General features: G+C 44.9%; 1 protein-coding gene and 1 non-coding gene across 4 annotated transcripts in view; one reads left to right on the plus strand and one right to left on the minus strand.

The window, feature by feature from the left end:
- LOC124801998 (beta-arrestin-1) overlaps positions 1-14676 on the minus strand; it is a 522503-nt gene that overhangs the window by 265256 nt on the left and 242571 nt on the right. The window lies entirely within an intron of this gene.
- Trnas-cga lies at positions 5641-5715 on the plus strand. The gene has a single exon. It is a non-coding gene; the product is annotated as a tRNA-Ser (tRNA).

The raw sequence follows: 14676 nt of genomic DNA on the forward strand, positions 1-14676 counted from the left end.
GCATCAAATGCAACAAGAACAACCGATTTGCTCCATTCGCCTAAGCAGGAAGAAGTGGGTAATATTTTCACTTTGACCCTGTACTGTAGAACAGTGACACTAAAACGGTCCTCCTGTTGGGTATACAGAGGGTCCCTAGCCCAAGGGCTATCCAAAACAATTGACCCTACCTTTCCATCACGAACAGAACACAAGATATGATCCCCAGGGAAAAATCAGGTTTGTATGCGTACCGATTTAACTTTACCATTAAAACTGAGCACTTTAGAAGAAACATATGTAGGAGGAACTAATTTACCGACGACACGCAGTTACCGTACAAGTCACTAACGGCACCTATTGCTCGGGCGCATCCTTTGAATTTTCAGGACACTGACTCCTATTAGCCTAGTACTATACAGTTGCTGTGTTCCAACCACTTCCTGCAGCATGTGAAAACCATGATTTAATGTCGTAAGTAACGAAAAGTCGAAGGTCTGTTGCACGGCGAAAGCCGTAGTGCATGATAGAACGAAGCATGTGAATCGTGTTTGGTAGAAAGGAAATGGAGGCTTACAAATACTGCCGACTCGGCAGTCGGACACGAACTGCATGCGGGAAAGAAACATGGCGGCCGATATAATGTAGGCGGTACTCTGTGACGCTACCGACTTGGCCTGCTTAGAATAAGGCACTGGAGGAATTAGACACCTACCGAGTCGGCACGAACTGCATTTGGGAAAGAAGACACGCCAGTAACTAAACGGTTCCGAGTCTACCGAGGGTACCGAATTGGAGCGGCACCCAGTGAATGCTGCGAAGGAAGCTTGCGAGTACCGAAATTGTACTTCGAGCCATGTAGGATATTCGTTGCTCAGTTAAACGCACGTACGATATTTTGGACTGTCTATATTAAATTACCGAATTATCTACACAGACGGAAAAGAGTCGTAGCACCAAGAAATAATTAATGTACAGGAATGAAATTTCGAGAAAACGATTGCTACGTAACATATTCAAATGATAAATATTGCAAGATCTTAAGTTAACTGTTGAATGCAACCAAGCAAACGTGTATGCATTGTGTTGTACAGGTGCCGGATGTCAGTCTGTGGGATGGAGCTCCATGCCTGTTGGACTTGGTCGGTCAATACAGCGGACGGTTATGCTAGTTGAGACGGACGTTGGAGTTATCGTTTGATGCGCTCGATTGGAGACAGACCTGGTCATCGAACAGGCCAAGGCAACATGTGTACACTCTGTAGAGTATGCTAATTTACAGCAGCAATAAGTGGACGAGCGTTATCCTGTTAGAAAACACTTCCTGTAATTTTTTCATGAATGGCGGCACAACAGGTAGAATTACCACACTGACGTACAAATTTCCTGTCCTGGCGCTATGGATAACCACGGGCGTGTGCCTGCTGTCATACGAAATCGCACCCCAGATCAGCACTCTGGGAGTAGGTGTAGTGCGTCTAGGACGCAGACAGGTTGGGTGCAGGCTCTCAATTAGCCTTCTCCTAAACAGCACACGGGCATCCATGACACAGAGAGAGACCCAGCTTCCATCTGAAAACAAAACAGACCTCCGCCTTGTCCTCTCATGAGTTCTCGCTTGACACCACTGAACTCGCAATCGGCCATTATTTGGGGTCAGTGCAATGCACGCTACAGGGCGTCTGGCTCGGAGCTGTTCTTGATGTATCCAATACGTAACAGTTCGATGTGTCACTGTTGTGCGAACTGTTGCTCAAATCGATCTGGCAGATGCAGTACGATGCGCCAGAGCCATACGCCGAACACGGTCTTCCCTCTCGTTAATGCCACGTGACAATCCAGAGCCCGGTCTTGCTAACGTACATATTCTTGAGTACAGTGGCTACACTCCTGTCAGGATTTTCTGCAGTAACGCAGAAGGAACATACGCCTTCTCGCAGCCCTACTACACGACCTCGTGCAAACTCAGTGAGGTGTGATAATGGTGTTTCTGTCCCCTTGAAAGCATTCTTGATGAATATCCACTCACCACGTCCAATCTCAAAGGTAACTAACGATCACGACCGTTACAGCGTGTATTTTAAGCAAACACTATTTGCATCCTCTTAGTGGCGCTACTAGTGCCACTCTTGCGAGTGGCAAGAAATTAACAGACATCATCTTTCAAATGCAGAATCAAGCCTGCCAATTTTCGTTTATGTCGCACAACTCCTCCTTGCTCTTGCCATTTTTGCTTCAGTGTATTTGCATATCAATATTTATAATGCCAGAGCAACATTTTCAGTATATGAAAAACAATGCTTTAGAATCTTGCAAACGACAAGCGTTCGGAGTTGCACCAGAGAGCGAGTGAGCTGGGCCTCAAGAGATAAGGGAGCTTATACATTTAGCCGACGGCGGGACTCTCGCCAGTGTTTGTGCGGCGGCGCAGTAAATTAACGCAGCGCTGCGCTGCAGGCAGTAAACAGGTTTGCGGCGCCCATCCTCCCGACTTTTAAAAGTCTACAGGCCCCAGGTGTCTGCTGGCTGTGGCCTCCAGCGGCTAACAGCTGCCGCCACGCCAGCCGACGAGTTGTCGCGGCGTGTCGACAGCACACCAACTTCGCCAGCCCCCGGCCTCCCAGCGAAACTTCGCGCTCGCTGCCCTTTAATGAAGCGACACCCGAGGCAACAAATATTCGTGGGTGTCTGCCGACGCCCAATGGACGGAGTAAGCACGTCAGGAACAAGAACAAAGCTTAGCTTTATTCATGTGTGGAATTCGTTGATGTCAGCGACTGTATTACAAATTTATGAAATAATTTTTACTGCTTCAGTCACTTTTTACTAACATTTCTCACCACGACGCGTTTAGCCGGTATACAACCATCATAACGTGCCTTACAGTTTTCAATAGAGAAATGTTCGAAATGGAAATGAAAATCAAATACGTAATCCAGCGAACGAAGGAAAATTTATAGACAAAAGTCTTGTAGTCTGAGGGTATTTGCAATTTGGTAGAGGAGTGGGGCGGATAGGACGGGGAGTGTAATGAATAACATACTAAAAACCCCGACCGGGGGGGAGGAGGGAGGGGGGTGCGTGTGAGCGGGCCATTAAAGGTAACTTTTTTTAGATTTTGTCTTAACTATCTCGGAAACAGTGGTATCAAGCGAAAATATTTCTTACTACACAGCATTCCTGCATGAAAGGTCCTGTTCACTTTTCCTATAAAGACCTGAAGTGTCCGATAAATCATTCGTGGAGGTAAGGAAAGACATTAACACCATGGGACTGAATCAAGATGACGCCTCTAATCGTCAAAGTACAGATCACCTATCAACAATGCTGAAACTTACTGACAGATTGAAACTGTGTGCTGGACCGAGACTCCAATTCGGGAACTTTGCCTTTCACGGGCAAGTGTCCTACCAACTGACCTACACATGTACGACTCACGACACGACCTCACAGCTTTACTCACGCTATTACTTCGTCTCTTACATTCCAAACTTCACACAATCACTCTTGCAAAGCTTGCAAGACTACCGCTACTCTTCGAGGAGCACTCTCTAATGGGCCTAAACGATAATAAATAAAGCGTCGGATCTTATGTGCGCTGGTCAATAAGAATGAGAGGGTTACGAATGTGTGTTTTTTCTTATGGATTTCCCGAAATTTGATATAGAGAACGACACAATAACAGTAGCATCTAGGCCATCACATTGTTTAAATATGTAGGTATAATACTAAGAAGCGATATGAAATGGGACGTACACGTAAGAACTGTATAAGGAAGTCTAAAGGAGGACAGCTTTTTTTGGCAGAGTTCTGGTCAAGTGCAGTGCACCCGTAAAGGCAACTGCGTACAAAACGCTGCTACGGTCGTAGCAGATCGATGTAACCCCTACAGATATGCTAAGGGAACTGAAAGGGGAATCCTGCGAAGCCGGGTCGAGTGAATTCTGAGAGCCTAAGAGCGACAGAGACTGTGCGACATTTTTGCTGTCACCAACGTTACAATCTTAAGTAAGAGATTGGTCGGCATTACACACAGATGGTAAAAGATATCGCCTTAGTTCTTTCGCAACCCAACAGAGGGAACCTTTGTACTTCCTGCATTGTCCATAAGGCATTAGTTTAGGTTAAATTTTTGACTGAGATATACAGGAAGAGACATGAATGCAGGTTGCGCGTTGCGTTTATCAAAGAGGTTTGATGCCGACTGCTAAACGTTGGTTCATCGACAAAAATGCAGATTCGATACTGTTGGAGGACAATAATCCGAAGCACCGCAGTAGGCTTTGTAGTGACTGGAAAAAGGAGAAAGGTGTGCAGGTACTTGATTCGCCTTCATAGTCGCCTGATGCTAATCCTGTTGAAAAAGTATAGTCTTACGTCAAAAAAGTTGCAAAGAAAAAATATACTCACTTTGAAACAGCTATCAACGGAATTTCGACGCGTTTGGATGTGTCTTCCAAGTGAATAAGCGGAAAACACGGTTTCAAGCATGCCTCTGAGACGCCAAGCAATTATCAGGGCTGCGCGCGACTGGACCCATAATTAACTGTAACAGTGTTTTTCTTTTGTTCACATATGGAGCACGCGTATGTTTTAGTTTGCTGTCATAAATTTTTCTACTGATTAACTAGACCACGATCTTACTTAACAGACTATAAATCTAGCGTACTGACAGACACGAGATTATTGCGCGCACAGAGGTACACGCAAGGTCATTTCCTGAATTGAGACGAACTGCGGGAAATGATCCCTGAGAGGATCATGTGGACACACCGTACAGCAGGGTAGACAGTGTCACCCCAGGTAGTGCAGGTTTGCCTCGCCTGTGCGGCGTTGTGGAAGGATGCCTGGTACCGCGAGGCGTCCGCCAATAATCCCCGCCCACACACTGAGGCTGAACCGGTACTGACGATTCGATTCAACCACGCCGTGGCGACTCATCGCAGCCATAGATGGGTGTTGTGAAGGTTGACGATGCTGTCCTTCGCTAAGGTGGCCCCACTTGCGAATAGGAAGGATGACAGTAATCCCAGCACTGTGGTGGCCTGTGCGACGAACCAACGATAACACCGTCGCCGCGGAGACACGTCCTTGGTAATAAGGCTTGCACGCGTTGTGACACGGATCATGGCAGTCGTCGTGCAGAATGTTCCACACGATCGACTTACTTGCTTACTTCAGGCTGGTGGGCCACTTGGCTGGTACTGATACCCGAGTCACTGTCAAAGATCTTTCATTTCCACTATCAAGTGGGTCCCCCTCCTTTGGAAAGAATTTCCGCCCATACGTCCACACGGCTATTTTGTTCCTCATTCTCTGAAGGACCGTTTACTGAAATTTTTCCCCATTTAGCACAATCACCGTGTATACAGTTAAGTTTTTCCTCGCTCAATGCCAGTACGGAATACGATAGAAACACACTAATACTGGAACGAAGTACCTTCCGACATCCACTGTCCGGTGTACAAAAGAAGATCGAATTTTTCAGAATGAGATTTTCACTCTGCAGCGGAGTGTGCGCTGATATGAAACTTTCTGGCAGATTAAAACTGTGTGCCGGGCCGAGATTCGAACTCGGGACCTTTGCCTTTGGAAGGAAGTTTGGAAGGTAGGAGACGAGGTACTGGCAGAAGTAAAGCTGTGAGGACGGGGCGTGAGTCGTGCTTGGGTAGCTCAGTTGGTAGAGCACTTGCCCGCGAAAGGCAAAGGTCCCGAGTTCGAGTCTCGGCCCGGCACACAGTTTTAATCTGCCAGAAAGTTTCAAGATCGGATTTTACAGCTCACTCAACGAAGTACTCTTTCCATCTCCTTTCAAAAACAGTAAGCTATTATCCGAGTACCGAAGATGATCATTGCTTGGAACTCATGAACTCTCGCTTCGCCATGACTCCTGCTGGGGTCTTTCACGACTGGCCCTTAACAGGTGAATATGGTGAGGCACTCTGACGAAATCTTGCATAGTTTCACCGATGACACTAATCGCAATGCACGAGATCGTTCAAAGAAAGTTATAAATCATTTTGACGTCGCACACTAGTGCGTAGAAATGGCGTTTCATTCTGTGTTACGATCGAACACATTTTTTGCTACTGATGAACGAATAAGGTTAGAGGCAATTGCTGATGGTACATGTCGCCGAGATTAGTCACAAAGACCTGTAATCCGGCAGAAAGGAAGGAAGGACCGACACGAGCAAAAGCACAATAGCCCCAAGGGCTTTGGAGCTGCGCTGGTCAGCGTCATCGCCAGAAATGTCGGCGACAGGGCAACGTGCTGGAGGCAGCGCAGCGACCGTGTCGGCGCGGCCTCTGCACAGGAAGCGGCCGATACGCTGCGTGCGTGCGCTACGAGAGCGGCGCGGATGGCTGGCTGCACCAGCTGTGTAGCTACCTCGTGTACCTGCGGCGCACACCGCGGCCTCTACCTTGCGCTCTGACCGTCTCTGGCCAAAACTTTCACTACACACTGCTTTAAGGTCGGTTCACACTGGACGCCACGGAACGGAATATCTGCACCTACATACAGGCTTTGCAAACCACTCTGAAGGACATAGACGAGGGATACGAGTACTTGGTATAGTACACACATCACGTTTACTTTCTATTCCAACAGCGTATGGGGCGCGGTAGGTGCGATTGCTAAAAACGCCTCTGTATGTTGCGATACAAGGCAAATTACTCTAAACAATAAAAACTGTGAGAACTTCCACATGAATAAATGAAGTTTCGGTTACACAATAATTCACACAAATTTCAAGGTAATCGATTTAACAAAATACATGAACATTACAATTCTGTACAACTTTAATTGGAACCAACACGCAGAAAGGTTATTACAAAGGCGAAACAAGGACTTCGTTTTGATGGCAGAATATTTAGAAGATGAAACAAATCCATTAAAGAGGCTGCCTACACTACGCTTGTTCATCATCGTTTCTGGTGTTGCTCCGCCATATGGGACCTAAACCCAGATAGGACAAAATTCGAAGAAGGGTCGCTCGTTTTCAATTGCCGCGAAGGAGTGCTGATGCGATACGCGCGAATTCATGTGGCAAGAAAACCAAAACGCTTTTCGTTGCGGCGAGATATTTTCACAAAATTTCTATCGTCAACTTTCTCCTCCGAATGCGAAAACATTGTTGACTCCCACGTGTATACTGAGAAATCAACATTGTAATAAAAATTAAAAAAAAAAAAATAGAAATGAGATCTCGCAACGAAATATTTAGGTGTTCATTTTTGCCCAGGTGCTATTTGGTAGTGAAACGGTCAAAAACTTCTCAAAGTGGTTCTATGAACCATCTGCCAAACAATTGTTAAATGCAGACTAGTCATGTAGATTGTAAGGTTAGGTGTTCCTTCCGTTCCAAGAGCGTATGGAGCACGGGCTGTTTAAAATGGCTCTATGCGTACTTTTCTAGTCTTCATGGTCTCTAAAGGGGCGATGCAGAGGAGGATGAGGAATATCTTTACATTCTTCACTTAATACTGGTCCCTAAAACTTCGTAAGTAGCCTTTAATGGAAAAGGAAACCTATTCAGGTTTTTACATAATTTTTTTGGTGCCCTCTCTGAATTCAAATCTGTGACCATTCGTTCCGCCCTTATTTGTATACGTTTAATATCCCCCGTTAGTCTTATTTGGCATAGGTCCCACACACTGAAGTAATATTCTAAGATGGAACACGCACGTGTTTCATAAGGAGTCCTTTGTGGACTGACTGTATTTTCCCAGCACCCTGCACGTGAACCGAAGTCTGAAATTTCTCTTACCTACGATTGTGCCTGTGTGATCGATCCATTTCATATCCTTACAATCGGAATTTGTACGAGTCAACTCACTTCAATTTTGACTCACTGATGTTTTTGTCACAGGGTATCACTTACCTGCGTTTTGGTAAGTGCATAGTTTTACACACACACACACACACACACACACACACACACACACAGAATTCTAGAATCCTCAGTATGCTGAAGAACGCGCAGGCGCAGTAACAGAGGAGGGTGTCGTCATCTGCTATCATCTAAATTTAATCCAAATCTCCGATTTCCTACTTGTGTTACAGCAGTGGATTTTGCGCTTTTGTATCTCTTTAAACCTTGTGTTGTTAAGTATTGTTTTCAAATGCTTCGACGAAAGTTTCCTTTCTTTCAATTTTCAGCAGTAAGGAGAATTTACCGTACAACCTTTCGCAAGAACACCCATTACGAATTTTGCTTTTGTCACTAACACACATTTATTACTGATGTTTTATAATATTGTAACTATATGTTAACTACTGTAACAACGGCGATCCCACAGAACCACTTTCTCACCATTGAGGTGCATAAATGTGCAGAGAACAGTACTCGCAAAATACGCAATTTTGGCGCCAACGTACAAACGAAAACCAAGCGCTCGTGTCAGTAGAATCTCAGTACAGAAATAACACGCCAGGAGCGCTGCAATAGATGCACTTGTCACGACCAGTCAACTGCGGTAAAACAGGTGCTCGTGTAAAATGTGTCTTACAAAGGAGACTGAAATTAATCCGTCCTCACCGCTATCGCCTGTGTTATAGACGTGGATTTTGTGCTTTTTGTCTCTTGAATCATTATTGTATCACCATCACTGTCTGTGAGACCCGTTACGTAGGATGCATTCGAACTTCATTTTTGTAAGCGTTTTCCACAAAGAAAAACCAAAAAAACTCAAGAAAGTGTGAACTGATTAAACTTTTAAAATGTCTGTCCAAATAAATAACCTGCTTGTATGTAATTAAGACCACAGATAGGAAAAAGATTTTTAACGAGAACTGTTTCAACAGCAAAAACGTCAAATTTTGAAGTCTACTAGCGGGGGCAATTTACAATACTTTCGCAATTAAAATGGGAACAAGGTCTCGTAGGATGAAGTAAAAACGCAGAATAAAACTAAACTGCTAGATTTTCCGACAGAACCTGGCGGAAACATTCATGGATTTTTTTGTTTTCTCCACCTATGAAAGACGGTAGTAATAGCAATCTCAGAAAACTTACCAAGGTTACAGAGCGACTAGAGTTACCAAGGCAGGTCGCCGTGACGCAAATAAAAATCATGAACGAACATGACATGGCCATCGATGCACACCGTAACAGCTTTCTGGAATACGTGCCATATAGTGCAGATCTCTGTTGCCGCTCCAAGTCCAAAGCAATAAACTTTAGATCTAAATGCTCCTTTGTGTTAAGATGGCTAATTCGTTCCTGGTATTACAGGTTCCTGGTACCCGCACTACGCAGCTCGACAGGTGTGCCAGGAATATGTGACAGCAGGATGTTCTGTGGGCAGGACTGATCGATGGCGGCCGCAGTTCCATCGAGCCACAACACATGAACAATTCTTGCTGTTCTCTATTCGTGAGTGTTGCAGAACCATAGTGACTCCATTCGTCTCATAATAAAAACCAAGGACACATTCCGCAAAGATCAGGCGAAACTGCACAACCAACTCTTCAGTTAACGGTGGATGCATTTGTGTAGGTGTGTTCCAAGATCCGTTCTTCGTCTATTACATTCGAGTTCAGTGCCGGTTTTTAAGTATCCACTGCTATCTCCCTACCCTGTCAACATATGCAGATAGCTTGAAAAGCCTTATTTTCACAAGAGATGGCGACTCAAATACCCAGTTTCGTTTGGTCTTACGCCAGATGCGTTTCCTACACTTTCACCACTTTTGCTGGATCGATAGATTAGAAATTCGGAAGGACACATTCTTTCAACCCCGTGACGAAAAGTGCCGCTCTTCGCTAGACGATCTTTGTCTTTTCCATTAATCTAACGTTGTAAAAGTCCCAGACTGATGCGCAATACTCAACAATCGGTCGAACAAGTGTTTTGTAAGCCACTACTTTCGTGGATGAATTAAATTTCCTTAAGGTTCTTCCAAGGAGTTTCAGTCTGTCATCCGCTTTTCCTACTACGTGTTTCATGTCGACACTCCACTTACAGTCGCTCCGGATGGTTACTTCTAGATATTTTGCTGTAAATACTGTTCCCAGCAATTTGTCACCAATAGTGTAACAGACAGTAATGGATTTCTTCTCCTTTCATTTATTTACGCTCGGCCTCAGCTGTCGGTCCTCGCATTAGTTATCACACCTCTGCAGGTCTTACTGCAGTTCGCCACACTTCTGACGTTGCTACTCCCTTACCGACAACCGCATCATCTGCAAACAGCCTCTTGAGTTTCGACGTTTTCTACTCGATCATTTATACAAGTGAACACTAACGGCTTTACCATACTCTCTTGAGGTACTCCGGAAATTAACTTTAGACCTTTCGATTTTCTTTCGTAGAGAGCGGAGTGTTGGGTTCTATTTGCTAGGCAGTCTTGAATCCACTCGTAAATCTGGTTCAAAATGGCTCTGAGCACTATGGAACTTAACTTCTAAGGTCATCAGTCCCCTAGAACTTAGAACTACTTAAATCTAACTAATCTAAGGAGATCACACACACCCATGCCCGAGGCAGGATTCGAACCTGCGACCGTAGCGGTCGCGCGGTTACAGACTGTAGCGCCTAGAACCGCTCGGCCACCTCAGCCGGCCGTAAATCTGGTATGATATTCTGTAGGCTTCCTTTTTTCCACTACGCGGTACCGCAGGACTGCATCAAATGGCTTCCTGAAGTTCAGGGACACAGCATGAGCCTGAGCGCCATTGTCTTCAGCGGTATGAATCCCATGGAGAAACAAAGCGAGCTGAGTTTCGCAAACCTGTTTCAGGAATCCATGAAGACTTTTATAAAGGAGATTTTAGTTATCCAAAAAACATCACATGTGAGCATAAAACATATTCCATAATTCTAAAACCGTTTGGACGCAACGACATAAGCATGTAATTATGTGCATCTGCCCTACGACCCTTCTTGGAAACTGTAATGACGTGTGCTTTTTTCCAGATGCTGGGTACCGTTAATTGCTCCAGCGTCCTAAGATAAACTGATTCTAGAAAGGGGTCTTTCGCATAATCTCTGTAGGAACTTAGGATATCTCATTTGATACAGATGCCTTTCAGCTACTAAGTGACTAGTTGCTTTTCTATTTCGCGATCACTTATCTCAATGTATGTCACTTCGACGTTCGTCCGATGATTGAGAAGTCATGTTACAATCTTCCATAGCAGAAGAATTTCGGAAGACCGAATTCACCATTTCGGTACGCTCTTTGTCACATCTGCTACGGTCCGAATGCAATGTATTTCCTGTCAGAAAGCTAACAGTTCGTAGTAACCGCGGTAATTCATCGAGTAAAACAGAAGCGATATCTGGTGCTTCCCAAGGAAGCGTTATACGGCCTTTACTGTACCTATTCTACGTAGGTTGGAACTTAAATAGTGGCAACTATTTATTCACAATCGATACAAAAGAGTTACATGTTTTCACCTTTTACTGTCCTTCAAAGTAGTCACGAGCGTTGTGTAGAACCCGTCGCCAGCGATGCGGAAGGCGTAGTATTCCGTTAGCAGAGCCTGTTCAGTTGATGGTGCGAATGGAGCGGTCTACTGCCTGCCGAATCTCTGGAACAGTTCTGAAGTCAATGTCACGAAGTGGTTCCTTCATCTTCGGAATCAAATCAAAGTCACAAGGGCGTAAGTCTGGAAAGTATGATGGATAGTACTGTACTTCTTAGCCCCATCGACTGAACAGAGCAGCCACAGCTTGCGCTGTGTGCGCCCGCACATTGTCGTGCAAAATGATGGGTGGGTTGCGCAGAAACTGTCGCCGCTTCTTTCGCAAAGCTGGTCGCAGGTGATTCTCCAAAAACGAACAGTAATACTGTGCACTGACGGTCTTTGCGAAAGAAGCGGCGAAACTTTCTGCGCAACTCACCCATCATTTTGCACGACACTGCGCGGGCACATACAGCGCAAGCTGTGGCTGTTCTGTTCGGTCGATGGGACGGGGAAGTACTGTCCCATCCACCATACTCCGCGGACTTACATCCTTGTGACTTTGATTTGATTCCCAAGATGAAGGAACCACTTTGTGGCATTCACTTCAGAACTGTTCCAGAGATTCGACAGGCAGCAGACCGCTCCATTCGCAATATCAACTGAACAGGCTCTGCTAACGATATACTACGCCTTCCACATCGCTGGCAACGGGTCCTACACAACGCTGGTGACTACTTTGAAGGACAGTAACAAGTGCAACACGCAAATCTTTTGTATAGGTTGTGAATAAATAGTTGCCCCTATTTAAGTTCCAACCCTCGTATACAAACGACTTAGGAGACAATCTGAGCAGCCCTCTTCGTCATTTGCTGTCTCGCAAAGTCGTCGGATGATCAAAACCAACGGAAAAATTATTTAAGAGAGGAAGGCAGAAAAGTGGAAGGAGTATATAGAGGGTTTATACAAGGGCGATGTACTTGAGGACAATATTATGGAAATGGAAGATGATGTAGATGAAGATGAAATGGGAGATACGATACTGCGTGAAGAGTTTGACAGAGCACTGAAAGACCTGAGTCGAAACAAGGCCCCGGGAATAGACAACATTCCATTAGAACTACTGATAGCCTTGGGAGAGCCAGTCATGACAAAACTCTACCATCTGGTGAGCACGATGTATGAGACAGGCGAAATACCCACAGACTTCAAGAAGAGTATAATAATTCCAATCCCAAAGAAAGCACGTGTTGACAGATGTGAAAATTACCGAACTATCGGCTTAATACGTCACAGCTGCAAAATACTAACGCGAATTCTTTACAGGCGAATGGAAAAACTGGTAGAAGCGGACCTCGGGGAAGATCAGTTTGGATTCCGTAGAAATGTTGGAACACGTGAGGCAATACTGACCTTACGACTTATCTTAGAAGAAAGATTAAGAAAAGGCAAACCTACGTTTCTAGCATTTGTAGACTTAGAGAAAGCTTTTGACAACGTTAACTGGAATACTCTCTTTCAAATTCTGAAGGTGGCAGGGGTAAAATACAGGGAGCGAAAGGCTATTTGCAATTTGTACAGAAATCAGATGGCAGTTATAAGAATCGAGGGGCACGAAAGGGAAGCAGTGGTTGGGAAAGGAGTGAGACAGGGTTGTAGCCTCTCCCCGATGTTATTCAATCTGTATATTGAGCAAGCAGTAAAGGAAACAAAAGAAAAATTTGGAGTAGGTATTAAAATCCATGGAGAAGAAATAAAAACTTTGAGGTTCGCCGATGACATTGTAATTCTGTCAGAGACAACAAAGGACTTGGAAGAGCAGTTGAACGGAATGGACAGTGTCTTGAAAGGAGGATATAAGATGAACATCAACAAAAGCAAAACGAGGATAATGGAATGAAGTCAAATTAAATGGGGTGATGCTGAGGGGATTAGATTAGGAAATGAGACACTTAAAGTAGTAAAGGAGTTTTGCTATTTAGGGAGTAAAATAACCGATGATGGTCGAAGTAGAGAGGATATAAAATGTAGACTGGCAATGGCAAGGAAATCGTTTCTGAAGAAGAGAAATTTGTTACCATCGAGTATAGATTTAAGTGTCAGGAAGTCGTTTCTGGAAGTATTTGTATGGAGTGTAGCCATGTATGGAAGTGAAACATGGACGATAACCAGTTTGGACAAGAAGAGAATAGAAGCTTTCGAAATGTGGTGCTACAGAAGAATGCTGAAGAAAAGGTGGGTAGATCACGTAACTAATGAGGAGGTATTGAATAGGATTGGAGAGAAGAGAAGTTTGTGGCACAACTTGACTAGAAGAAGGGATCGGTTGGTAGGACATGTTTTGAGGCATCAAGGGATCACAAATTTAGCATTGGAGGGCAGCGTGGAGGGTAAAAATCGTGGAGGGAGACCAAGAGATCAATACGCTAAGCAGATTCAGAAGGATGTAGGTTGCAGTAGGTACTGGGAGATGAAGAAGCTTGCACAGGATCGAGTAGCATGGAGAGCTGCATCAAACCAGTCTCAGGACTGAAGACCACAACAACATCTGTATGGTGCAAAATGTGGCAATTGACTCTAAATAATGAAAACTGACATGTCAGTCATATGGGTAGTGAAAGGAATATCCCACATTTTGAAGACGACAGAGTGCGCCGGCGGCCGAGGCAAACAGCAACGCAGAGGACGACTGAGTTGCGCCATTCCACCAGCGAGGGCGCTGCCGGCGGGCAGTGTGGTCTATCTATCAAGTTTACGACGAATGCGCAGAATAGTAACAGCGTGCTATATATTGCGGAACCGAGGACATTTTCGCCAGTCTGCGACGGCTCACCTGAAGAGATAACTGGCAGGTGTCCAGTTGAAATATCGTGAGAGATATTGAACGACGACCGGCTGCAAGCCCGATATTTGTTTCAACAGTCAATTTGCCGGGAAAATTTTAAAATTCAGGGTTAGTTACCTTTGAGATTGGACGTTGTCAGTTGATGTTAGTCAAGAATGCCATTGAAGTGGCAAAGACGTAACATTATCAACACTTCAGTGAGTTTGAATGAGGTCGTGTAATAGGGACACAGGAAGCTGGATGTTCCTTCAGCAACACTGCAGAACGACTTGGCAGGAATGTATCCACTTTACATGACTGCTAGCGTAAGTGGTCACTAATATGTACGGTTGCAAGAAGGCCAGGATCTGGACGGCCACGTGGCACTACAGAGAGGAAAGACCATCTTCAGCGTATCGCTCTGGAGCATCATACTACAATAGTATCGAAGGAAATTGACG

The sequence above is a fragment of the Schistocerca piceifrons genome, chromosome 1 (assembly GCF_021461385.2).
Source record: "Schistocerca piceifrons isolate TAMUIC-IGC-003096 chromosome 1, iqSchPice1.1, whole genome shotgun sequence".
NCBI lineage: Eukaryota > Metazoa > Arthropoda > Insecta > Orthoptera > Acrididae > Schistocerca > Schistocerca piceifrons.